The sequence below is a fragment of the Adiantum capillus-veneris genome, chromosome 12 (assembly GCF_014529385.1).
Source record: "Adiantum capillus-veneris isolate H3 chromosome 12, ASM1452938v2, whole genome shotgun sequence".
Taxonomy (NCBI): Eukaryota; Viridiplantae; Streptophyta; class Polypodiopsida; order Polypodiales; family Pteridaceae; genus Adiantum; species Adiantum capillus-veneris.
Window position 1 is genome coordinate 92,165,295 of NC_140942.1, and position 24,844 is coordinate 92,190,138.

Genomic DNA, 24,844 nt, shown 5'->3' on the forward strand with positions numbered 1-24,844 from the left:
GAGAGAGAGAGAGAGAGATAAATAGGAAAAGAGAGAGAGAATGAGAGATTAGGAATAATTTAATGGTTATTGTTAAATAACTCTTAATGTAGAGAGAGATAGAGTTGTTGAATGTTAGAATAGTGTCAAAATAGTTTATGTTAAGAGAGAGAGAGAGAGAGAGAGAGAGAGAGAGAGAGAGAGAGAGAGAGAGAGAGAGAGCGAGAAAGAGAGAGGGAGAGATAGAAGGAGAGAGAGGTAGAGAGAAAATGAGTGAGAGAGAGAGATAGAGGTAGAGATAGAGAGAGAGGTATGCGCATATGAGCTTACAACAAGATTAAGAGCAATGATTGTAGGCAAAGCAGCCATTTTGTGGTGCGTGCAATGTGGGTATGCTTCCTCTTCTGTATAGTGCTTTGAAAATGAACTTCTTTATTTGAAAACGATGGAATTCAAAAATGACTTTATCCTCTCTTCTCCTTGCCTTCTCTATCTTTCGCTGTCTCTTCCTATCTTTCTCTGTCTGTTCCTATCTCCCTCTCACTTTCTTTCTCTCTTTCTCCCCACGGACGCTGTCGTGCAACTCTGCTCCCATGCTAAGAAAGATACCAAAAAGATGCATATCGAGCTTAATTGAAGCCTACCTGATAATGGTTAATGTTCAGGGCTTGCTAACAAGCTAGTTTTAAAGGACCAACATATGACTTGATGATGCTAAAAAAGAGTATGCTTGAGGTGATCACAGACAAGAGGTTATGATCTAGAAAGGTAGTGCTTGAAGTGATCTATCGGTCTGTCTCTACGGCTTATCAATTGGAGCTATGATGAAGAAGTTATGAAAGTTTGAAGTTTGAGTCAATTGCAGATCTGTACTGGATTGGGAAACTAGAAAGGTTATGATCTACAAAGGTAGTGCTTGAAGTGCTCTATCGGTCTATCTTTACGACTAATCAATTGGAGCTACGATGAAGAAGTTATGGAAGTTTGAAGTTTGAGTCAATTACAAATCTGTACCGGATTGGGCAATTGCAGCTGAGGGGACATAAATTAAATGAATGCATGGGCCTGAAGTGCTCATTTTGTGGAGCATGTCAGTATTTTCAGACCAGCCATCGAAGTTCTAGTTGGCAAGACTTTGGCGCCCTTAAAAATTCACCGGGGGCCAGTTCCGTACCAGTCTGGTTCACTCGATTAATTTTGCATCTAGGTATTTTGAGCTTCATCCAGGTTTTGGAATGCGGTACATTAAATGCTCAAGACAAATTTGTCGAGAATGTCATCTCTTGTAGTACAATAATGGCGGGAAACACCAAATAGGGAGACAATAAGAAAGCAATGGATGACTTGGCATTGGATCCGGACCAAATGTGGTGATTGGATGATGATTTGGCCAATAAGTATGCTTAATACGATGCTTTAGCAATGCTTTGGTGGATATATATGCCAAATGTGATGCTATTTGGAGAGCATGATAAACACATGAGTCTTTTTTATTGCAGTGAACTGTGGCATAGCTGTGGTGGAGAGGCTTTAAACTGATTCCACCTGAGGCAATCACTTATACTTGCATCTTGAGGGCATGTGGCAATATTCAAGACCTTGTTACGGGCAGCAAAATTCATAATGATATTGTTAGTCAAGGAGTGTTAGAGGAGAATGTCGTGCTTAGCAATGGCTTGATCGTTATGTATGCTAAACTCGGTGCCCATTAAAAGGCTTTCTGGCTTCAAAGGCCGCCCATAAACTTGAGAAGCTACCCATGGTCAAGTCTTAGCCAAAGTTTTGAGGGCATGGGTTGGAAGATCTTTTCAAGTACTACCTTGTGGAAGGATTTGGTCTAAAAAACAATTTAAGATTTGTCCATATGGACAAATCTTTAGGACATTGGTGATTCCCAAATTGGTTCTAAAGTCCCAAAGTCTATATGGTGTTTCAAAGAGTTATACCATAGATACCGTCAAGTCTAGGGTTTGGAAGGAAGAGCAATCAAAGAAGCCCCACTCTCCCTCTTGCACTCACACACATAAATAAATTAGAACACAAAAGAAAATATCAAATCAACACAAAGATGAAAACATGAAGGCTATGGTCGTATCATATCATGGGTAATATGAAAGGGTTAATAAACGAGTTAATGGCATTCAATCTTTGCCGACCAAATAGGCTACAAATTGTTTTTGGAATTATAATTTTATGCTTATCATAATATATATTGTCTATTTAGTAATTGGGAAGATAACTATACTTACATTAAAAAAAAAGTTATAGTCTATAAGGGGTAGTATGATAGGGTCCGATGAAAGAAGTTTTCATTGAGCCTTTCTGGGCCAAAGAGAAACAATATACGTTGTTGAAAGTGTATTTTACGGCTAATCCATACGTTATAGATTGCATAGAACGAAAGCGATAGAAATTCACAGCACGTGGATTATTCATCTAAGATAACTTTAGTATGTGAAAACTGTAGATATGAAAGAAGTGAAGGAAACAGAATTTCCCTCCCAAGCCCTATTCTTGCCCATAGGAAATAAGGATACTACGGGGAGAGTTGTACCTGTATCAAGGAGAACCTAGATTTTGTAGAAAAATGACTTTCTAAGAGTGAGAGAAATAGATATGGTTAGGGAGATGAAATTAGATATATATGTTGGATTATCAATGACAACGAAAACAACAATAAACCAACAAAATATCAAAGTAAAACACATCTTACTTGACAAACTCTTCGGGATTTATTCACCATTTTGATGGAGAGAGAAGAATATGGAAGACTTCAAGCCTTGATTGATGCACCAAGTTCAAGTCCTTTTTTGATTAGAGTTTATATTCCAAGGATGGCTTACGAGATTGGCTAGTCTTCCTCTAGGAGTAAGTGTAGGCTTAGGCTTATGTTTATGGTTAAGTACAATTAGGCATTACTACTCTCACTCCCTCACGAATGGTTTTCAAGGAAGAAGAGGTCCCCTTTTATAGGTGAAGGGAATCCCCAAGGATTACACAAGAAATAGAAGAGCCAGTGGGAATAGGAATTGGACAAAGTTTGAAATGAGTTGTCCCTGCATGACGTGGGCAGACTGGGGTCCACCATTTTGATCATATCTCCTCAACCGTGGCTCCAAATAAAGAAATAAAATTAGGGGCAAAAAATTCATCTCATTAGCTATGACTCCCATTTTATATGCTGTTTCCATTGGATTGGAACCTTGTGTACAATATTCACCAAAATAGGATATCTTTCTGGTAGCAAAAGTCTTCTTGTGGTCCCCTTAGCTTAAACTTCCACTTGATTCCAATGGACACCTCATGCAATATGAACGCATGACATTGCTACTTCACAAAGGTTCGTAATCATCCTCTTAATAATGTATTAAAATGAGTGCATCTTTGAAAATCATGCAAGCTAGTGTCCCACTAGGATTTGATTTCTTTCTAGTAGCTATTAAAAAAAAATATAACAAAAATACATAGAATATATATATATATATATATATATATATTGGAAGCTACCCTAGATATAGAATCTAGCTAGGGTGTGAGATAATAATAAGATAATAGAAAGAAAGAACCAATGCTTTTTTGCCCCAAGTCAAAGAGACAGAGCTATTGACGCTTTTCCCATAGTGCTTTTTGACGGTAAAGTAAGAATATGTTCTCCTTGAGGTAGATAATAGGATGAGATAGAAAGCTTAAGATTATACTTAGATATGCATATATACATTATAGAGAATAATGTATCTAAAAAGTTGCAAGATAGATCTTGTAGCATTCGTTCCCACTATGTAAGTGTCACAACATGACAACGCAGCCTCGTGCATACTCCCATTGTTTGTCGGTGATGTCTTCTCTATGCGCTTTTGCTTCCATCATTCTCTCATGAATCCACTCCGTACTAATGAGATCTAGGAAATAGGCAAGGTGTGTAGGCACTCATGGTGCCTCCTTACTCCATGTACTTGTTTCCTTGTTTCTCTCTGTTGTAAATGCCTTTCCTTTGCCATTGTCCACAAGTTCACCAACTTGGTCATGTAACATTTGCGTTGAGAATACAAAAGTTATTGATCACCGCGATAACTTCATATCATATGTTAGATAATTTTCCCTTTCGACTTGGCAAGTGTGAATTCATCCTTGCATCCTCCTCGTCTGACCACATGGGAGGCATTGAAGGATCAACTTGTGTCAAATACTCTGAGATGTAAACAAATTCCTCTTGTACGATCCACCCTTTAAACACACATGCCTCTGGTTGAGACCGTAGCCGCACAAAATCTTTGAGAATCTTTAAAAACCTCTCTAAAAAGAACATCCATCATGCATGCACTACTCCATGTATAGCAATCTCCTCCACCAAGTGAGCCAAGAGGTGGATTTGACTAAGAAGGATTGATTGAGAAAATGCATCCTCAATGGCATACATAGTTTTCGTTGCAAGTGTTTGAGTTGCAGGGATAGCATCAATTTCAATTTCCTTAGAGCTCACATATCTACAAGAAAAACGCACAAGAATACTCTAAGTGCTAGTTGAGGTCATTGTGTACATAAAAAAATTATAGTTGAGTGGAGTCTTGTGGTGTACCTTACTAGCTCTCCAAGTTAAAATATAGTATCCGTGACTTTCTTGTCCCGACATATACACATACTCACCAACAAAATGAACTACAATATAAATTAGAGGAAGGGAAATTGAGAGAAAGTCATACACACAGAGCATTTATGTCCTAAAAGACAAACAATAGAGAGAATCGAGAAAGGGACATTACCTGAAGCATCTTGTGCCAATCAGGGGACTTCAACCCATACAATTTAACGATTTGACCTTTCTTCACTTTGTGAAAGCTCCCTTTAGCGTCCTCATGTATCATGTTGGTGTGCAAATATGTGTCCAAAAAAATAAACAGTTAATTTGAGAAATTATTGTCAATTACATATTTCATTGAAAAAAGAGAAATGACTAAAAATTCAAAGAGAATAAAGTGCAATGAGTGCTACAATTTTTTTAAAATAAAGTGTAATCAATACTTTTACTAAATGGTTTAATTTTTTGCAAATGATACAAAAAGATTAAAAACGTATATAAAAAACATCTAAAATTCCTAAAATAAAACTACTCTAATTATTTAAGTACATGTTTGTGTATTCAATAGGATAAATTAAATAGTACTCTAATTATTTAAGTACATGTTTGTGTATTCAATAGTACATGTTTGTGTATTCAATAGGATAAATTAAACAAAAGAAAAGAATCATAAAAAAAATCAAAAGGCTAAAAATGACATTATGTCTATCTAAGGGATGAGGGGGTGGTTTGTACCCCCCCTCCCCCTTCTTCTGCTACCTTGGATACGTTTGTATCGGTTTGAAATGATGTTACACATTAATAGATGCGGTAATCACTTGTGCCTAAAAAAGAAAGAAGGGTAGACTATTCCGTGTATTTGCGGGATACTCTGCCCTCTTCTTCTCTGCCATCGCACCTGCACAAAGACTAATCCTCCCTACTCCACCTCCTACACCTTCTACCACTGTCTCCGTTGTCCATCTTTCCCCTCCTTCTCCCCCCCCCCCCCCCCCCCCACCCCCCTCACACACACACACACACATTCTTGTTAGTAATCAGGTAATGCATAGCACTCAAGGGTGCCCAGGGTTTTGGAACATGAAAAAGGGAACTACGGACACACACACACACATTCTTGTTAGTAATCAGGTAATGCATAGCACTCAAGGGTGCCCAGGGTTTTGGAACATGAAAAAGGGAACTACGGACACACACACACACACATACAAACATAGTCAAAATAGATACTTTTGTACCAACCCATACACACACATGTGCACAATTACTTCATAATTAAGCATTCTATAGGGACATGAAAATCCTGGAGATGAAGGGTTTATATTGATCAAAAGTAAATACACTTATACACCCCATAGAGTGATATATATTAAAAAAAAAAACCCCACATATTTATGATTTTATAACTAATAAAGGGGTTTCATGAAATGCAGACTACAATATCTCTTGGTATAGATTGAATGGAGTGCAATATCACAAAATGAGAAGACGACAATACTTCAACCTTTTTTGAATATAACTCACTATGTATTACACTTTTTGGTTTTTTGTGAGAAGTTGTAATGGTTCTGATTGGAAAACATCATTTTTAATGTAAATTTTGGGTTCTTTATGGAATAATGGAATTACATCAACAGACTTGTTGGATCCCGTCTCTCACTCGATTGGGATATGGTATTGATAAAGACATCCCTATCCCTCCCCTTGGCACACAATGTATTCTCTCCTTCTTTAAAGGACTTGAACTTCATAAGAAACTCTTACATTTTGAAAAACATGGAGTAACTTCACAATCACTTTGAGCCTTAAACAATGCATCTACAAATGATTGGTTATCTCTTCTCATCCTATCAAGAAAAGAGAAAGACAAACTATCAGAAGCATTCTCCTTATTTCTTTCTAAGTTCCTGATCATTGATGCACAAGACTATGCTTGCTTAGACATTGATTAAGACATAGGAAACCCTTGTCCCTAGAGGACCCCTTTACTATATATCCATTGGATATCATAAAAGATAAGCTACCATACCCCAATATTTCTTTTATCCATGCAGCTTGTAATCGACCTAAACATATGGCATGCAAAGTGTACGTATCATAAGTCCTCCCTATTTTATACAATGCATCACACATTTCTTATGCGGCTATAGATTTGGGTAAACTTATCGACATGTTTGTATCAAATGGATTTAGGTGGGAAAGAATTATTACCTGCATTACACAATTTATGGAATCCAATCAGTTTCCTGTAATTAGGTATGATATTAGTACTCTTGTTTATAGATTTGGTAGGGGATAGGTCCACTTGGTGGCCTATTCTCCACCAAGTGTACCTTTCCGCAGGCACACACTTGGTCACATCATCTGACCATGATAGCATCTGGAGGGGTTCTGATTGTGACCTGAATCACTATATCTAGCTAAAAACTATGACATCCAACTATATGCACTAAATATTTAACTTGAGTTGTTGCCTTAGGGGTTTATCTTATGCTTTACTGTACACCTCTCATAACGATTAGGTGGCTAAAAGGAGCTATGCACCGTAAATAATTATATTTCACCCTAGAATTTTTTTGGTTACCTTATTGCATTCGACCATGTTAACTAATTCTAGCTACTCTCACATTTGAACTCAACCTATTAGAAGTACTAATTTGAACTTTTTGTACAGCTAATGTTTTACCTACTTAACACACATTTTGGTAGTTGGCTACGGCTAGGAGACTACTGCTGCATGAGTACTTGTGATTACAAGTGGATTATTCTAAGCATAAGGGAGTCCACCTTAAGATTGACATCGCCGCATAGGTTAAGTAGGTATGGACCCTTGATACTAGCTTACACTCCTGTCTTGATAAGCTTGGTTGAGTAATGAACCACAAAAAAGGCGTGGCTCAGTGGGAGCAGTCCCTTAAAGGACTTATCTCATTAAAATTAAATGATGGGTCTCCTTCCCATTTTTTCTCCTCCTGGCATAAATTGGTGCATGGGTATAACACTCAAAAAAACCTGACAACACTGGTTTCCCCTATTTCTCTTGAAGGGTTCATGACAAAAACCTCCCTTGCTGGTAACGAGGACTGATGATTGGGCGGCTCGATGCAGTAGGTAGCATATCACTTTGATTATAGAATCCTCTTTCCTCTTGATGGGATATCTCACAGTGATGAGCATACCAGGTTTGGCCTTACCTATCATGTTTCAGTACAACCACAGTAGCTGTCGTGCCTTGTGCTGCTCCCTAGCAATCAACTACTCATGTATAAAGGTGAGGGGCTCCTCTCCCCTAACTTAGGCTTGGGTTCTTTCTGTCTTTTGCTTTGTTGCAAAATAGATAAGGTAATTCTGGTCTAGTTCGTGAACATCGATTTTGCTGTGTTATCCTTTGCTTGGCTATGAAACTCCCCGGATACTATGGAGGGTATTTTGGAATGCTTCTGCTCCACAGGTTCTCAAACTTCACTCAAATTTCAGCTTCTAGAAAATTTCTAATGTTGAGCCACTTTGGTTTTTAAGGATTTTTTGGATGATGGCTTTAATACTTTTTGCCATGATTAATCTGCAATATGATATTTTTTCCTTGATAAACTATGGAATAAGGTGGGATTCATGCACACTTCCTTGGGCTAGATGTTTTATTTCTTTGTGGCTTGAGGAGTTATGGTTTTATTGAAAAACTCTGAGAATATCTCTTTTATATTCCACGGAGCTCTACTTACCTCGTCTATATGGTATAACATGAGTAAAATTTCAACTAACTTATGGCTTAAGCACAAAACAAGTGGAATTTTTTATGATTAGCATTAATCCTCGGGCTAAATTTGACTTTATTCTGGTTGGTTGGACTTATGAACTGCTCACTGTGCTTGAGAATTTGCTATCTAATTTTTTTTTTCTCAATGATGGATCACTATGGCACAAAATACGGGTGAAATGAGTGTAACTGTAGAGTACTATCTCCACCTTTTGTGGCTCGGACAGATACTTCCCTAGGCAATTAAACCAACTGCTACCGATGAAGATTTTGTTATGGTACTTAGTGTGTGATGATGGATAAACATGCCTATTGCAGTTTAGGAAATTACTCATTAACCTCGGGTTCTTGATAGCTGGCCTAAGTCCGGGTTTTGGTAACCATATTCTTCCTCGCTAAGGGTCTCAAGGGTCATCAAGTATTATCATGCTCGCTGTGATTTGAGTTATATATAGCAGGTTTTCTTTGCTAGATATATATTGATAAGAGATCTGGTAATGCATAGCACTCAAGGGTGACCAAGGTTTTGGAACATGAAAAAAAGGAAACACACACACACACACACACACACAATCAAATTAGATACTTGTGTACCAACCCATACACACACATGTGCATAGTTACTTCATAATTAAGCATTGTATAGGGACATTAAAATCCTGGAGATGAAGGGTTTATATTGATGTCATAATAATCAATATCTAATTCTCCTAAATGATTTTCTCATATTAAACTGATCATTTAATGTGGGGAAGTGCCAAGGGAGAAAAAGCTAGAATATTGGTTAAGTTAGCAGACCGGCCACAGTAGGGATCCAAAGGAGGGAAAATAGGGATCCAAAGGGGGGGCCATCTGCAAAAGAGCCATGTGAAACAACGGGCTAAAAAGACCCTAAGGTTCAGCCCATTAAGACTTCCAAAATGCTAAGGTTCCAAAATTCAAAGGTTGTGTCCAAAGGTCAACCTTAGGGAAAATTGGATGCTTAGTGTGTGCCCAAAAAGTCTTTCTACATCCCTACATGGGAGGGGGCGAGCCCCAAAGCTAGGGGATGAGAGAGAAAGCCACACACACACACACAGGCTCCCTTTACACAAAGGGAATGAGGGACACATGTCAGCTCCCTAGGCCAGATGCCCACAAGGTATGCCCAATTCCTATTGGAAGACCCTTGAAGTGGACCAATGAGAATTAGGCTAGAGTAAATCTAGTTTAATTAATTTAAAAACATTTAATAAAAGAAACCAATAAGAATTAAGTGTCCTAGAAGACTATTGGGCAGTCTCCCAAGGGGTCCAATGAGCATTCAGGAGCCCCATGGCTTGCCTGATTCCTATTGGCCAGGAGGCAAAGGGGTCCAATGAGAGTTTAGTTTAATTATTTAATTATCTAAAGCTCTCACAAAAGGGGAAAGGGGGACACATGTCAGAAGGCTATCACTTATGCTGCTTAATCCCTATTGGCTTGACCTGGGGAGGTCCAATGAGGCAAAAGCCAGACTAACTTAGCAGCTAGGGCTCGCCCAAGAGAGAGAGGGGGCTGATTTTTGCTTGGCATTGACACACACACTCTCACACTTGACCATGTGTGAAGGGAAAATACTCTATCTCCTCCCAAGCTTTAATGGAGAGCTCATCACCTACTCCAAGCTTGTGAGATAGAAGCCTACATCAACACTCTCTTGGCATGTGGATGCAAATCCAACCAAGAGCCAAGCTTCAATGCATGCTCATCTTCTCTACCAAGCTAATTACTAAGCTAAGCTATGCTAATATGAGTGATTATGTGAGGAGATGTATTTCTTTCTCGTAAGATACTTCTTTTTCCTCTCAATCTACTCTCATACCCTGCTAGCTCTCACCATCTTCGAAGGTGTGTGAGGTCTTGGGTCTGAGAACGGGGATAATTCAAGTTGTGCTTGATTAAGTGTTTTGCTTGGTGTATGAAGCTTCCATCTTCATTACACTAGCTCGTCTTGAAGGAACACAAAGAATTGTATTGTACAATGTCTCTCTTGATGGGAGAAACCATAATACAAAGCCTTTTGGAGGGGGGACCGGCTCCATGCAAATCCGGTCCTCAACTGTTGTCAATAGCTTAATTGCTCTCTCTTTTGAAAGTATTGTCGATGCTATCTAACTAGGTGTTATGCTTTTTGTTGCTCTCTCCACCCAAGCACTCTTGTAATTCTCATTAGGAATCAACTCTAATGAAATGCTCACTATGTTCATGCTAATTTCTGCTACACATAAGATTATAGGCCATTAAATGTTACATTGATCAAACATAAAAACACCTATACAGCCCTTACACTGTTATGTATTTTTGAAAAAAAACCCACAAATTTACAATTTTCTAAGTAATAAATGGAGACTACAACATCTCTTAGCACTAGGTTGGTAACCTAACAGGACATAAAAGTGTCCTTTCAGGGTTTTGAAATAAACCTCCAAAACCATAGTAGATCCACTCATTTTGTAAAATCCTTTCATGAGGTTATAGTTCAAGGCCTACTACACATTGAAAAAATAAGAGACTTGTAAAATTTATCATCTTTTGGTCATACCGAGCCTCCAAAGTTGATGGACCAGTACATTTTCATCAAAATAGTCATTTCTTACGTTTTTTTGTTTAAAAATAAGATTAGGGATTTTTGTAGGACTTGATATAAATTCCCTAGTTAACTTCAATGGGTTGGTGATCAGAATATATGATTGCTTCTCACTCACTATTTTTTGTTTTGCCAAAAGAAATAGGTACAAAAAAGTTGAATTTTTACCATTCTGCAAACCTATCATCAAAGTTTCTATAGCCACGCTGAATACAAATAATATATGCATGTTTTCTTAGTTCCCTATTGTCCTTTAGGTTCATAAGGATCCATGGAGCATGTCAAAAGAATAATACATCTCTTACCAAGGGGAATCTTGGGGACAAAGATGAAGTGCTAAATACAACAAATATGAAAAAACTGGGTTCAACATTATGAGTTGTAGAATCCCATAGAAACTATTGAATATCTAGCCAAATTTGATCCTTATGACTAGATATGGTTACTACCTACAAAATGCATATAGTTGTCACAAGAAACTAGCAATATTGAAAAAGCTATACTTGATATACTAGAATGTTTCGTTTTCTTCTATAATAGAAAAAATCAACCATCGTTGTGTACTATGCAAAATAGGGTATTAGGTGCCCCAAAACTCAAGGAATATTAGCTTTATGTTACAATATGGGACATAGAAAATCAAAACTACATTTGGATATCATGAAAGCCACCAAAAAAATCATAGAAGAGCTAAAATTGACTAAAACACAGGATTTGACAATTTTTGTAATTTGGTCATAACTTACAACTTTAACATTTATTTCTCCCTAGAAGCATCAGGACATGTTGAGGACTACTAAAGATAGTTCTCTAGCATTATAGACCTCACAAACATGAATTCTAGAGTGGTATAGTTGCAAAAAATTGAAAAAAGTCAAAAACAGGACCCGTTTTTTCACACAGTTTAGGTTGTGAAATGTTGTGCAAGGACAAGATTAAAGATGGAATTGATATTCCGAAAAAATGTCAAGTTTTTTTCAACTCATGAGACAACTTTCTAGATAGATAGCACCTCAAAATCCATTTTGAAACTCTTCACATAATTCAAAGAAAATGGTCACTTAACAGGACATAAAAGTGTCCCATTACCAACCTAGTGTTAGTATATATTGACATCACAAAATGACTAGAAGACGACAATACTTCAACCTTTTTTTGAATATAACTAACCATGTAATACACTTCTTGGTTTTTTGTAAGAAGTTGTAATGGTTTTGATTGGAAAACATCAATTTTTTTAATAAATTTTGGGTTCTTTATGGAATAATGGAATTACACAAAGAGTGGTTTGAAAACCATGTGGCTTTTTGAGAGAAGTTGTAATGGAAAATGTCAATTTTTTTAGTGGGTTCTTTATGAAATAATGGAACAGGGAGAGTGGTCTCATAGCCATGTGAGGTTTAAGTAAAATTGTGCAAGCTAATGAAAAAATATGATTTAGATTTTACAGAAAAAAATTGAAACCAAAAATAGATTGGGGGGATGGTCCCTTACCCACGGTGGCTTATGGTACAGCTAATGAACCAAAAAAGGTGAGTTATGGCGTCGCATATGGCTCGAGGCTTTAAAAGCGAAAGGTCTCCAGGCAATGAAGCTCACTAAGTTATGTGCTATCACTAAGCAGCGCAAGAGCATCACATCACTCCGAGCCTCTAACCCACCAAGGCCATCATACGATCCTCTACACACACACACACACACACACACACACACACACACACACACACGTACACAATCATTGAGCTGAGCTGTAAAGAGGCAATAGCGTAGGTAATAACCGCAGACATATTACACCTAAACACCCACACAAGCAACATTCAGAAGCAGTCCCAAACATCAAAAACCATCTCTGACGCAGTTGGTAACTCTTTTCAAAAGCGCACTAGCAATACCAAGTGAAACGATGGCCATGGAAGCAAACCTTCAGGCGCAATTTGAGTTTTTTTTGAAAAAAAAAAGAAGAACTCAATCTCCCTGTGTGTATAAGCTTCAGAGATAGTTTCGTTTATTGAATCGGTAACAATAGGCCATAAACGACTTTGCATTTTACAACTGTATGGCCCCTTTTGATAGGACTTTAACCAAAATGTTTGTTTAATAAGAAAGAGAAATTCTTTGAGAAAGAGATTTTTTATAAAAAAAGATAGACTCATTGTCCGATGGGTAAGCGTTATAACAAAACTTGGACAAAATGCATAGCTTTATTCTTCTAATTTGCATACAATGGAATGCCTTTTTGGATCTTGTCACATGGATAACAGGATTTTTTAATGAGACAAATTGATTTAGGTAATGTGTTCTATGGAAAGTATAGTGGTAGTAATCCTTTTTACCATAATGTGGTTTGTAACAAGCTTTTAAGAAGATAATCATCATAAAGAATTTTTTGGATAGGATAGTGAAACGGAGCAAAAAATAAATAAAAACCACGAGGACCGTAACACTAAGAACTTGTTGCTAAAGAAGAAATTTAATACCAACCTAGTTGAACAGAAAGGCGAATAATTTGTATATCGTAAAACAAGAATATTGACTGACTGCTCGAATGAGGATTACCCAGGACCCGTACAAGATGCAAGTGATTAGAGAAAAGCTTAAGGCTACATAGAATGGTTTAAAGAAAACCAAACCAAAGGTGGTTCCGGATGCTATTGTTAAACCTTGTAAACCAATAAGGCTTCTCAAAGATAGTAGCAAACCATACATACATAGAGTAGCAAAGGAGAATGTGGAATATTATACAATGGGGGGATGAGTGGGGTTTTCGGGATGTGACAACAATAACAAGCAGTGGGGGCTGCTTGGATATCTATCACACATTATGTACAAGCTAGTTCTAATTAAATTGTATTGATGGTTGGGTGGCAGGTAAAGGTCCCCACTTTCATCTAGAAGAGTCATTGTTTATTCTCCTCATCCATGGCTTATCTACTCTTGGTCGGGTAGCTATCATATACTAGAACGTCTTAGAATTGTCAAACTTTTAAGGTTTTAATGAAGTTTTTTGACATAAGCAAGCTTGTTGGATCTCGTCTCTCACTCGGTTGGGATATGGTATTGATAAAGACCTCCCTATCCCTCCCCTTGGCACACAATATGTTTTCTCCTACTTTAAAGGATTTGAATTCTATTAGAAACTCTTAGATTTTGAAAAGCATGGAGTAATTTCACAATCACTTTCAGCCTTAAACACTGCATCTATGAATGATTCGCTATCTCTTCTCATCCTAGTAAGAAAAGATAAAGACAAACTTAGATTAGAAGCCTTCTCCTTATTTCTTTCCAATTTACTGATCATTGATGCACAAGGCTGTGTTAACTTAGATTTTTATTTCTCATCATTGCCTACCATTGTAAATAAGCACTTTTTCATCAATCGTATCCCTGCAGTCCACATCAAAATCAAACATCCACAAAGGGTCATAAACCCACTTCTCGATTTTGATCCACAAGAGGAGGATGAGAAAGAATCCTTAAACCGCTTCGATGATTCTAATAACCTGTCTTCTGAAAGATCTATATCTAACTGTTTTAAGAAGTGATTCCTTTGTTACCCCCTAGACAAGTTGAATTGGATGCAATTCGACTTGAACACAAATTATGGGATTGTGAGGTACTAAATCATGTACACCTTTCACAATTTCTTCTTTAGCCCTTCTCTGTAGCATTCCTAATGAAATTGTGGAACAATGCAAAACTCTAGCACTACATTCTAAACATCTCTTGTCTCAAGATGTTTTATTCAAGCTTAAACAAATCAAGCTATCAAATGTGGATAGTAAGAAATGTTCAAGCAATGCTATCATTGCTCACACAAAAGGACTCTCTCTTATGGACTAAGCAAAGGATCAGAAAAGGTTTTTGAAGAATTCTTGGAACTCCTACAAGCCCTTCCTCAAGTGCCAATGCAAAAGAACTCACCCAAACTCGACTTGTTCATCATCAATCATATGGTTTGACCAGTTCCTCTCGTATGTTTTTGAGAATCTACCAAGGGTTTTTCAATTCTCATCTAGACCAACACAAGTATATGGCTTTATTGCATGGGTAGCATCTTTCCCTATGGATTTAAGCCATGCAATAATAGTATATTATGACTTTCATGAGCATATGCTAGAAGTTGCTAAAGGTTTAGTGTTATATACACCTGGTACCCCACTATTGCAAAAAATTTATAACACCCCCATCTCCAACACCATTGAAACACTTCTCAAACCACCAAAGGGAATGAAAGGAGCAGTTAAAGAAGATCACAAATATGCCAAGCAGTATGGCTTCAACCAATAAGAAACCAAGACAATTCAGAGGATCAGAAGATTATGGAGACGCTCCAGAGACTTTGGAATACAATACATGAGATGTAATGGTACGCTCACTTACCATAAAAATCAATGGTCTGTTTTAGTTAAATTGTAAGAATAAACCCAAAGGAAGATTTATTCATCTCTTGTTTTGTAATAAATTCATGGAATTTGTTGAACCAAAAACCTTTGTTCAAAAGATGATGAATGAATTCCCAAAAACAAAAACTAGGCCAATCTAGACATATGTTTTGGCTCAAGGTATACAAGAAACCTCAGTCGGACACTGTACAAACCAACTTCTGTCTTTTTTGAACCATTTGATCACAATCAAGAATGTGGTTGCCTTACTCATAAAAGGTTTGCAGGATTTCTTGTAAATTTGGAACCCTTTATTAACCATGTAGTCATCAAGATCCTAGTTTTACCAGACATCCCCTGTTTAGAGAACTTATCATGAAAGGTCTTAATCATATCCTCATGTCCCTATAAATCCTAACCCAGTCATCAAGGAATTTTCTAAAGCATGGAAATCACTTTGTTGTATTTTTGGCATGGAAGATAAAAATACACATTATAAGTACATCCGAGAGTGCATTACAAAAAAGTTTAAAAATAAATTTCCATCACACAAGCAAAACCAAACCCCTTGGTTCAAAAACACAAATTTAATGAATGAAATTCAATATATTTGAAATTCAATTTTATCTGTGGTCTGGATAAGTCCGCCCAAACGCGAGTCTTTATCTCTAAATACCTGATTAAAATGGTTGCCAGGAAAAGACTAGACTCCCCTGAATTCACACCAATCGAATGACTGTAAAGAAAATTTACCACGCTGTTAGTACATATACACAAAAAATTGGAATGGATGAGATCCTCATACAATTTTATCCCATATCTAATGGGGAACTTCAAGATTCACAAAATGGAGTTGAGATGGATAACCAATGCACATAATTGTATATTCACGCCCACCACGAACTTCTAAACCAAGATGCTAAAACTAGCTTTGCTTAAGCAACGTAGAGCATCGCATACGCAACTCATTTCGTCCCATATGCAACGCACTGCGTTGCATAAGCATTGGTTAGCGTTGCATAAGCAACGCTTGTTTATATTTTTAATAAAAATTCTTTTAAGCGAGGATCTGCGCAATGGTTCCTTTAAACAGGTAACGTTGTGTTCGACGAGACAGAAAACCGTCATACTCAGTGCTCTCTTTTGGGTGGAGCCCACACACACATTCAACACATTTCTCTCTCTTTAGCTCTAGCTCTAGTGATCTCTCTTGCGTTAGCTCTAGTGTACTGATCTCTGTCTCTCTCTCTCATGCTCGCTTCCTTGTACTATTGTAGAGGTTGGTCGGGGGCGATGGACGGGTGCATATGGAATACAAAGTTATAGTTTCAGCTTGAAGATGAATTATGGTAATTAGCTATCTCTCTCTTATTGTTAGTTTTTGAAATTGAACCTTTAATTCAAATTAAAAATAGCCTCTTGTGTTTGTTTATTGAAAATACTCATGTGGTGTGCTCAAGATAGACTCCAAATGGGCATGTCTCTCTCATATGGGAGCACCTTTGTATATCTTTATTCTAGGTTACATTCCAAGATAGATAATTGCCAAGAATCCTATAACTTATCAATAAATAATGAAACATTAGATAATAGATAAATTCACGGAGATGCCATGCGGCCGATGGAATGAACCCATATGTGAGTGCACTCTCAAAAACCTCATGGAATGAACCTGTATGTGAGTGCGCTCCATGGTATATGTATCGGAGGGCCAACACCCTTTGGAGTGTCTGAAGGAGAAGAGAAGAGCGAGGCTCTTGTAGAGCTCCTTCCCCTCCCCTCCCCACAGACACACCTGCATTTATGCAAGGAAAGGGTTCTCATAACAACACAATCACAGTGTTTTTATGAGAAAACACTAGGATTGTGTTTTCTAAAGGTTTCTATAGGTAAGAGTGCACTTATGATATCACAAAACATTGTTTTGATAAGGAATCACTGTCTTGGATGTTGGATGTTCTCTAGCCATGCTGCAAGCAGCTTCTGAAAAATTCTTGATGATGGCTCTAGAAAAGATCCGATGAGTAATCTAGAATACAGCTTGTAATGGTGCTGCTGCGAAGAATCTGATCATGCTGAATGCAGAGAGAGAGAGAGAGAGAGAGAGAGAGAGAGAGAGAGAGAGAGAGAGAGAGAGAGAGAGAGAGAGAGAGAGAGAGAGAGAGAGAGAGAAGAGAGAGAGAGAGAGAGAGAGAGAGAGAGAGAGAGAGAGAGAGCGCATAGGCTAGCCTCCACATGCGCAGAGCACGAAGCGACGACGAGAGCAGCTGCTTGTCTTGCTAATTAGATTTCGTGATTGTGAGAAGTCCGGCGTGCGGACCTCCTGCCAAAAATTGTCCCAGGGCCAGTTGGGAGCAGATATTGGATGTAGTTTTCAACTAGCAATGGACGCGTCTCGGGGAACCCTCACGGACAAGCACAAGGCCTTAGCCTAGCTTCGTGAGCAAAGCCCGGTCCCACATAATTTTTCAACTTGATAGATAGAATACGCTCTAGTATTATTATTGAATACTCCCTAAGACATTGAATGGGCACTCTTTGACAACAATCATACTCCCACTCGAGAAGCTCTTAAGTTTAATTCAGTCTCCATGGTGTCCTTAATCCCTCGCGCCCCTCTTGGAGGCTCTCTAGCATGGCGTCAAAGTTGACTAAAATAGAACACATGTTTGGATTCTCCAATTTGCAGTGGTTGCCCTATGAAAGTCACATCATTGGCTTCTTTTGCAGTCTTATGATGTGTGGGTCTCTCTCTCTCTCTCTCTCTCTCTCTCTCTCTCTCTCTCTCTCTCTTCCCCCCCCCCCCCCCGCCACTAGCTTTTCACACTTTGAACTTTGGGCATAAGCTGAATGCCCTAATGCTTTATACCATGCTAATTAATTCGTTCAAAAACTTTGGTTGATTCTAGAGATGGTGAAGGATAGCTTCAACTGGCGGAACTCAAAAAAAGAAAAATTGTTTTCTCTTGTGCCTCAAACATACTGCCTACATATTACTTTGACTTTGAGCTAGGCTCTTCTACTCCCAACAAGTGTGGTACTTGTATTCTTAATGTTTGCATGGCTGCAATAGAAAAGGGGCCTGCTTATGATGTGGAATATTATTTAATTAAAATAAAGAATATTAAAACGCATTGATGCATTGAGTGAAAATGCTACAAGGCTCATAGTTAACCTAATGAGTATAACCCAGCAGTAGTAGAGTTGTACCATGTAACAAAAGGCCCCAACACTCCACCAACCCCAATAGCAACTTATGTAAGGGAACCCACCCAAGGGGTCGATACTTCTATTGTGGCTGACATGTTTCCTTCATTGCACCCAAAGGAAGTGGCCACATTTCTAGAGAGAAGCCCCGAGAATCTCTTAGTGAGGACAAGGACCACAACAAGGACACGGCGGATACTTTCCTTAATAAATGGGGACATGTGCATCGTTTACATCACAATTCGAATTCATAGTCAAGGCATTGCAGATGAGCCTTGTCTTTGAAGGCAAGGACTACAAACATGGGATGACATACAAACCACATAACCGTCCCAAGACATAAGATTCTTTTCAGAAATTGTGCTAAAAAGAGTTTTGTCCAACCACTGAAATCATGTATTTTTGGTTTAGGATTGGAAATCCATGACTCTCACAAAGACTTACTAGATGAGAAGAAGGAGAAAGTGCAAACTCAACAACGATACATCATACTTGAAACAACAAGATTTGCAAAAGGGACCCTCAACATTGGAGTTAAAGAAGTGCATTGAAGAAGAAGAGGGTCAGACAATGAAAAGGAATCTGCAATGGGAGATCAAGCTACTTCAATTGTATGCTCTAAACTTAGAGGAGAGGAGGCATGATATCTCCTGTAACATTTAATGGCCTAAAAACTTGTGTGTAGCGGAAATGAGCATGAACATAGTGGGCATTTCATTAGAATAGATTCCTAATGAGAATTACAAGAGTGCTTGGGTGGAGAGAGAAACAAATATATCATGAACAATACTTTTGAAAGAGAGAGAAATTAAGCTACTGACAACAGTTGAGGACCGATTTTCATGGAACCGGTCCCTCCTCCAAAAGGCTTTGTATTATGGTTTCGCCCATCAAGAGAGACATTGTACAATACAATTCTTTGTGTTCCTTCAAGACTAGCTAGTGCAATGAAGATGAAAGCTTCATGCACCAAGCAAAACACTTCTCAAACACAACATCAATTATCTCCGGTCTCAGACCCAAGACCTCACACACCTTCGAAGATGGTGAGAGCTAGCGAGGTATGAGAGTAGATTGAGAAGAAGAAGGAGTAGTCTTACGAGAAAGATGTACATCTCCTCACATAATCACTCTTATTAGCATAGCTTAGCTTAGTAATTAGCATGGTAGAGGAAATGAGCATGCATTAAAGCTTGGATCTTGGTTGGATTTGCATCACAAAGCCAAGAGTTGTTGGTGTAGGCCTCCCTTCTCACAAGCTTGGAGTAGGTGATAAGCTTTCCATTAAAGCTTGAGAAGGAGGGAGAGTCTTTTTTTACTTCACACATGAGATTGTGTGAGTGTGTGTGTGATAATGCCTTGCAAAAATCAGCTCCCTCTCTCTCTTGGTCGACCCCTCTTGCTATTTGCTCATGCTACCCTGTCATTAGAACTCCCTAGGGCTAGCAAATGACAATTAAGCAGCATAAGTGATAGCCTTCTGACATGTGTCCCCCTTTCCCCTTTGTGAGAGCTCTAGGTAATTTAATAATTCAACTAAACTCTCATTGGACCCCTTTGCCTCCTAGCCAATAGGAATCAAGCAAGCCATAGGGCTCCTGAATGCTCATTGGACCCCTTGGGAGACTGTCCAATAGTCTTCTAGAGGGTTTAATTCTCATTGGGTCTTTTATTAAGTGTTTTTAAATTAATTAAACTAGATTTACTATAGCCTAATTCTCATTGGTCCACCTCCAAGGCCATCCAATAGGAATTGGGTACACCTTGTGGGCATCTGACATGTGTCCCTCATTCCCTTTGTGTAAAGGGAGCTTGTGTGTGTGTGTGTGACTTTCTCTCTCATCCCCTACAAGAAAGGCTCACCCCCTCCTATGTAGGGATTGATCAAGACTTTTGGGACATACACAAAGCATCCAATTCCCCCCATGGTTGACCTTTGGACACAACCTTTGAATTTTGGAACCTTAGCATTTTGGAAGTCTTAATGGGCTAAACCTTAGGGTCTTTTTAGCCCATTGTTTCACATGGCTCTTTTGCAGATGCCCCCCCCTTTGGATCCCTATTTTCCCTCCTTTGGATCCCTACTGTGGATGGTCTGCTAGCTTAACCAATATTTATGCTTTTTCTCCCCTGGCACTTCCCCATATTAAATGATCAGTTTAACATGAGAAAATCATTTAGGAGAATTAGATATTGATTATTATAGTCGTCCTCGACTATGGTGTAGAGAAGATAAAGCATATTGATGAGTCCTTTTCTTAGCGGGTAGAGGATCCCTATGTTACCCTACGACATCATTCCACAATGGATGACTAGTCCATCTGGTGCTTGAGAGCCTGAGGTTGCCGCAAGCATGTCTGCACATTAGTCCTATCAATCTTCCATAGTAGAGTGACAAGCTCTACTTGGTGTTTGGGAGATGTCGTCTCCGCAAACTTGATCTAAGCATGCATACTACTTCATTTTTGTGCACAATAAAGAAAAAGAGAGTTTTATAAGACAAATAATTTGTTTATTTTTAACATTTTGTACATTTGCTTACTCTTGGGAAGCATTGTAAGCATTGACAAGGTTTAGGTTATCCTTTAATTGTATGCCTTGCATCCATCTAGCATCTTCAAAAGGATAATTATTAAACTTAATAAGATATCGTCGGATAGTCTTATTGCCTCTTAGTACCTTGTCTTCATGTCAGAGAATGGACTCGGGCTGCAACACCTTTTCTTGGTCCTCGATCTCCAATGGGTCTTCAGTAGTTGGTTCTTGAGGTGGCTCTCCTTTGTAAGGCTTTAATAGGCTCACATGAAAAGCATTGTGTATGAGCCAACGATTGGGCAACTTGAGTTGATAGGCCATCTCATTGACTGGCCTAAGAATCAGGAAGGGACCATAGTACCTTTTTGCTGGTTTAGCATAGTACTTTTGGTGTCCCGTAGGAGTCTTGCCCGTGGTGTGCCTTAATCGAGCCTTGGGAAACTTTAATAAGACCCAATCATTTTCTTTAAAGGATTGGGTTGTTCTGTGCTTGTCAGTAGCATCCTTTTGCCTTTGCTGTGAGATAGAGATAGCATCCTTCATCTTTTGAAAAGATTCTTGTAGGTCCCGGCTATACTCATCTACAACGAAGATCTTCTCATGTACCTTAAGTAGCAAGGGAATTTTTGATCTTCCCTCAATTACCTCGAAAGCTGATTTTCCCATGGAAGTATGTACAGTGTTATTGTAAGCATACTCCACTAAAGGTAAGTACTTCTCCCATTGGGATCTTTGATCTACTTCCGTTACATAGGCTTTTAGTAGATCGAGAATTGTTAGGTTAGCTATTTCACTTTGGCCATCCGTTTGTGGATGATAGGCCAAAGAGAAGTTTAGCCTTGTCCCTAAATTCTCAAAGAGACCCTTCCAAAAATTACTGGTCATTCTAGGATCTCTATCCGACACTATGGACATTGGCAAGCCATGGTACTTGAAAATTTGTGAAATGAAGAGGGTTTCCATTTGATGGGCTTTGATAGTCTTTTTGATAGGTATAAAATGAGCTTGTTTACTGAACCTGTCTACTATCCTCCATATTCCCGTATTCGCATGGATAGAATTAGGCAATCCAAAGATAAAATCCATGGATATGCTCTCCCATGGTAAATTAGGCATTGGAAAGGGTTGAAGCAATCCAAGTTTCTTCCCTCTATCAAATTTTGTCTTTTGGCATACCACACATTTAGAAACATACTCTTGTATGCTCACTTTCATGGTAGGCCAATAGAAATATGTTTCAATTCCCTTTAAGGTAGACTGAATCCCTCTATGCCCCACATAAGGTGGAGCATGAGATTCATACATTACTTTCTCACGTAGTGAGTTAGTAACACATAGTCTATTGCCGTAGAGAAGATAACCATCTTGTAAAGTAAATGGTTCTTCTTTCTTCCCTAATGCAAGGGCTGAAATTACGTCTCTAAAATCAGGATCAATAGCATACTCATCTATCATTGAAGATAGATCATTGTGAGTTGCTATGGAAACCTCATTCACTCTCGGTCGTCTTGAGAGTGCATCAGCTACGTACTTGATTATGCTTGACAACAATGTGGGGCAATATGGAAATGAAATGGAAATTTGCCCACCTCATTTGTTTGTCGGAGAGCTTGGTCTGCGTCATGAAGTACTTAAGACTTTGGTGATCCGTTTCGCAGAATGAAAGGAGTCCCCAATAAATAGTGCTTCCATGATTCTAAGGTATGTAGAACTCTAAGGAGTTCCTTTTCATATATGCCTAGAGCTTGCTCAACAGGGTCGAACCTTCGACTCTCATAGCCTATGGCATGCCCTTCTTGGAGCAAAACAGCTCCAAGGCAATCACCACAAGCATCACATTGGACCTCAAATGGTTTTGAGAGATCCGATAGTGTAAGCACAGGTTGAAAGATAAGCTTTTCTTTAAGTTTTTCGAAAGCATTGTTCTCCTTAGTAGACCATGTGTACCTAACGCTTTTCTTTGTTAGGTCATGTAATGGTCCCACAATTTGTGAGAACTTTTCTATGAAGCATCTATAGTATGCAAACATACCTATAAAGCTTCTTAGTTCATGAAGATTCTTTGGTTTAGGCCATCCTTTTATTACCTCTAACTTTGATGGATCCATTTGGATGCCATCTTGAGAGATAAGGTGACCTAAATACTGAATCTCTTGCAAGAAAAATTCACTTTTCTTTCGATTAACATAAAGTTTATTCTCTCTTAAAACTTGAAATATTACCTGGAGGTGTTGCTTGTGCGTCTAATGAATTAGAGTAGATGATAATATCTTCAAAGAACACTCCAGTGAAGGTTCGATGAGGCCTGAACAACTTCTCTATCAAGCGGTTGAATGTGGCTGGTGCATTGGTCAAGCCAAAAGGCATGACAATGTAGTTGTAAAGAACAAATGTGGTGCGAAATGCGGTCTTTACAATATCTTGATCAACTATCCTTATTTGGTGATAGCCACTTTTTAGGTCAATCCTACTGAAGTAGGTCGATCCTTGTAGCTTATCAAACATGTCTTCTACCCCGTGGAACGGGAAACCTATACTTGATAGTGATCCTATTTAGTGCTCCATAGTCGACACACATACGATATGTGCCGTCTTTCTTTTGCACTAATAGCACAGGTGAGCAAAATGGAGATGAGCTAGGCCTAACCATGCCCTGCTCAACTAACTCATGCACTTGCCGTGTAATCTCCTCTTGTTGAGCTTGAGAAAATCTATAAGGAGGTTTGTTAGGCGGTGAACTTCTTGGAAGAAGTTCAATTGCATGGTCATCATTACCTTGTTTAGGAGGTAGCTCACAAGGGTTGTGGTCAATAAAGACGTCTTGAAACCCCTTGAGAAAACTGGATAACTCTAATTCCTTTTGGTTGCTTTTATTTTCTTTTGCTAAAGCATTAGGTTGATTTTGAGTATCTTTAACAAAAATCATGTACATGGACATAGAGCTCTTTATTGACTTGTTGAAAGCTGGTGTATGTACAATGGGGATAGTGTTACCCATTTCCTTAGCGTCTATATACATGTCTTTTTCCCTGAACTTAAAGGAGATTCTCCTTTCAGGGAATTTAACATTGGCAGACAGGCGATCAAACCATGGTGCCCCTAGGATTACATCCTCATGCTTGAGAGGAGAGATAAAGAAGTCCTCTTTGTCCACATAGATTTGGACATGAAACCTCAATTTCCCAATTAAGGGAGTGACTGAAGCTTCTTGCCCCTTGAAAGCACTGTCTGCAGGTAGAACATCTCCCATCTCATAGGCTTGTATGCCTAGCTTGGTGGCCAACTCTATAGATATAGAATTGTGAGTAGAACCAGGGTCAAAGAGAATAAAAGCATCATGTTCTCTTACCTTTCCCCAAGCATGGCATAGAGGAGATCCTTTGTGGTGAATTTGGTGAGTCTCCTCCTCTTGGATTTCAACCAAGGTAGCTCTATGAGGATCTTGGCGGTTGTTCTTTTGGGGACAAGCGCGGTACACATGACCTTGTTCGCCGCACTTGAAACACCGGTTATCCTTGCGATAACGCTCAAGCTCTTCAGGAGAGAATTTGTTTTTACCTTTGTAAACTCCCTTCTCTTTAGCTTTGTTGGAGTTGCCCTTAGGAGACTTTTGGACATTGTCCTTCCCCTTAGGCTCGTTGGAACCCTTGTTTTCCGTGAGCTTATTATTTCTTTTAGCCCCTGTTTGGAAATTGATTCGAGAGGCCACCATAGTATGGTGTATTACCGCCTATATGGTACGTGGCCTTTGGGAGTTTACATAATCCCCCATTTCTTCCGTTAAGCCCGCACAAAATTGT

General features: G+C 38.7%; 1 pseudogene; it reads right to left on the reverse strand.

The window, feature by feature from the left end:
- Positions 1-17,602: 17,602 nt before the first annotated feature.
- LOC147446134 (U4 spliceosomal RNA) lies at positions 17,603-17,739 on the reverse strand (annotated as a pseudogene).
- Between the last annotated feature and the right edge of the window lie 7,105 nt (positions 17,740-24,844).